Source organism: Triticum dicoccoides, chromosome 2A, assembly GCF_002162155.2.
Source record: "Triticum dicoccoides isolate Atlit2015 ecotype Zavitan chromosome 2A, WEW_v2.0, whole genome shotgun sequence".
Lineage (NCBI taxonomy): Eukaryota > Viridiplantae > Streptophyta > Magnoliopsida > Poales > Poaceae > Triticum > Triticum dicoccoides.
Genome location: NC_041382.1, coordinates 712,496,881 through 712,500,492, shown reverse-complemented (window position 1 = coordinate 712,500,492; position 3,612 = coordinate 712,496,881).

Here is a 3,612-nt window from a genome sequence, read left to right as displayed (position 1 = left end):
CATTTTTCTACAAATTTTGAGAATTTTCTTGAAAAAAAATGTGAATAATTTTATAATGCCAAATATTTTTTGAAAAGAAAATAATTTACGTAATTCCAATTTTTTTGGAAAATGTGACACAATTTTTGTAAACCCAAATAGTTTTCGAAATATGTGAACAACTTTTGGAATTACGAACATCTACTGACAAATGTGAATAATTTTTAATTCACGAACAGATTTTAACAATGTAAACCAAACTTTAAAAATTCCAAACACTTTTTGAAAATCACGATTTTTTTTCAATTTGTGACCAAAAATAGGAAACAATAACATTATTTAACTTCTGAACAATTTATGAAATTGAAGGATTTTTACAAATTCCCCTTGTTTTGAATTCATGAACAAAATTTTCCAAAACTTTTTTTGAAAGTTTGTGCAAATTTTGTTCAGGATTAAAAAATTGTTCCCCTTTAAAAAAAAACTTTATGTTTTAAAAAGTGTTTTTTTAAATCGATTGTCTTTTAAAGCAAATGTTCTTTTTTCAAAACTATTTGGAATTTCAAAAGTGTTCCGATATTTCAAAAATTGTTTATGTTTTGAAAATTTGTTTGCTGTTAGAAAATGTTTTCAAATCTCGACGATGCGGTCTGTGTTACGTTTTGGCTTTGTTTATATCAGTAACTGCGATATACTGGTGGCTAGCAAGTGGAGATCAGCAGCCCCAAGTATCAAGTTCGATACCCTCGAGTTTCTCTCTTTTTTTAGGATTTTTAAGTCACGCCTTACAAAAAAGTAAAAAAAAAAATCACTTCGTGTCTGATGGTCCGGCCCAATCCCATCCGCGACCAGTCCCTGTTTGGGAACGCTTTCAATGTTCAAAATAGATCGGAATCAGAGAGTTCGGTGTGCTGATTTCCAGGATCAAAAGTTCAATCTAGTTTTTGTCTACAAATTCAAGATTTTTTTTTTACCTTTTCCGACCCTTAATGGCTCTATCGCATCCGCGGGCAATCCCTGTTTGGGAACGCCCTCAAGGTTCAAAATTGATCGGAATCAGAGAGTTTGGTGTGCTGATTTCAAGGATCAAAAGTTCGTTCAATTTAGTTTTCGTCTACAAATTCAAGGTTTTTTTTTGACTCCTTCCAATCCTTAATGGCTGTTGGCGCAAGAACAATGGTGAAACAAGGGCAAATCAGCTGACTTTCCGGCCCATAGAATTTTTGGCCAAGGTTGTGCAGTACGCGTATCACGGGAGGTCCTATTCGGCGCTTAAGGTGCTAGGGAAGCTCCATGGCACCCACGCGGTGACGTTGGTGGGCCAGCCTATGTACTCGATCACATCCGAGACAAAAACAAAAGAGTCGCAAAAAAGGAAAAAAAGTGAATTCAAAAAAGTTCATAGATTTTAAAAAAAGTTTCATGAATTTGAAAAAAATCATCATTTTAAAAAAATGTTAAGTGAATTTGAAATAGTTCAGCTATTTTTCTAAAAGATCATTGAATTGAAAAAAATCATCAATCTAGAAAAAAAGTTTATCAATTTGAAAAAAGTTCACGGATTTTGACAAAATAGTTCATCAATTTTGAAAAAAAAGTTCAGGAATTCAGAAAACATTCATTGATTTTTAGAAAAATTCACAAATATGAAAGAAAAAATAGACAGGAAAATAAAAGAACAACCGTTCCAACAAAAGAGAAAAAAACTGATTTGGGAAGCTTTCCGAAACCGGGGGCTTCACGAACTGTAGAAATAATCAAAGGAGAAAAACGAAGTTAGTTTTCATAGGTGGTGCAATGTCCTAATGGTTGGCGCATGCTCTATGAAAGTTGAGGTCCCAGGTTTGATTCCGGTGATGTGCACCTTTTTCCTCTCACTAGAACAATGCACGTGCGTCGCAACGGGATATAAATATTCCAGTACGTTAGATTGAAATTAGTTCAGAAGGTAAGTAAATTAAAGTGATTGATTATCATATACATGGAAGGTTGGACAAAGGGGTGTTGGAAAAAAAGATGAAATGAGAATTTTATGTTGTTTTTAAAAGTATAGTAGAGATTTAGCAGAGAAAGAAAGAAAAGAAAACGTGCGGGCCCAAGCCCGAAGGATGTTGTGCGCTAGCTTGGAAAACGCACATTAACGGAATATCCTAACGGACGCTCATTACGTCAACTTGTCGAGGCTTCGCACAGAGGGAGGGGAGCGACCTAAGCGATCAAGATGGGCCGGCCCAATTAGGAAATAGCGCCCGCGCTACAGCGTCCGGTTTTAGGAACCTTCTGGAAGGTTCTTGAACCGAGTTTTCACTGGTTTTATTCTGTTTGTCTTTTCTTTTTGGTTTTTTATATTTTTTTCTTTCTTTATTTGTCTGTTCCCTTATTTCATTTTCAATTACTTCTTCTTCTCCTTTTATTTACTTTTTGTTCTTAAGAATTTCAGATTCTTTTCTAAAATTCTAAAAATGTTCAGAGGTTCAAAAAATGTTCTTGTTATTAATTTTTGTTCAATAATTAAAAAAATATTAATTTTCTAAAAAATATTCGTTTTCTAAAAAATATTCCCATATTATTGAAAATATTTGCTTTTCAAAAAATGTCTATAAGTTCACAAAATGTTAACGTTCTCAAATTACGTTTGGGATTTCAAAAAATCTACCCATTTCAAAATTTGTTTACCAATTTAAAAAGAGTTCATGTTTTCAAATTTTGTTCTGAGTTTCCATAAATGTTCCCATTTAAAGAATTGTTCGCAAATTCTAAAAACTGTTCATGTTTCAATTTTTGTTTTGGAGTTTCAAAAAATGTACGCATGTTTTAAAAAATGTTTATGTTTTCAAATTTTGTTGCGAGTTCCATAAATGTTCCCATTTAAAGAATTGTTCGCAAATTCTAAAAAATGTTCATATTTCAATTTTTGTTCGGGAGTTTCAAAAAATGTATGCACGTTTTAAAAAATGTTCATGTTTTCAAATTTTGTTGCGTGTTTCCATAAATGTTTCCATTTAAAGAATTGTTCGCAAATTCTAAAAATATTAATTTTCAATTTTTGTTCGGGAGTTTCAAAAAATGTACGCATGTTTGAAAAACTGTTCGTGTGTTCAAGTTTTGTTCGGGAGTTTAAAAAAATGTGCGAGTATCCAAAATTTTATTTTTGAATTTGAAATTTTTTTGGGTTTTCAAAAAAACTTTCGCGTTTTCTATTTCTGGGAGATTTTACAAAAATGTTCCCATTTCCAAAAATTGTTTGCGTTTTTTGAATTGGTGATTTTTTCAAATTTTATTCACAATTTCTAGAAGTGCTCGCTGTTTCACGGCCTTCACTGTTTTTCTCAAACATAACATTTTGCGTAATAAAAAAGAAAATCCGGCTGTGCGCTCGGTTTTGTTCTTAAGATGTTGTGATGCGTCACAAACCAGGTAGCTCTCTAACTCAATTGGCAAGCTGTACTTCTTTGAAGCTTCTTGTCTCAGGTTCGAATCCAATTTAGGGCATTCTTTTTATCGAGCGCTGCATTTTTTCGTTCGGTACTGGTCGCTGGCGATATGGGCCGGCCCAGTCGGGAGACCCTCTGTGCGTTAGGTCGACATTCTGCCGCAAAGAGCGGCAGATAGGACCTCCCCACATTAACGGGC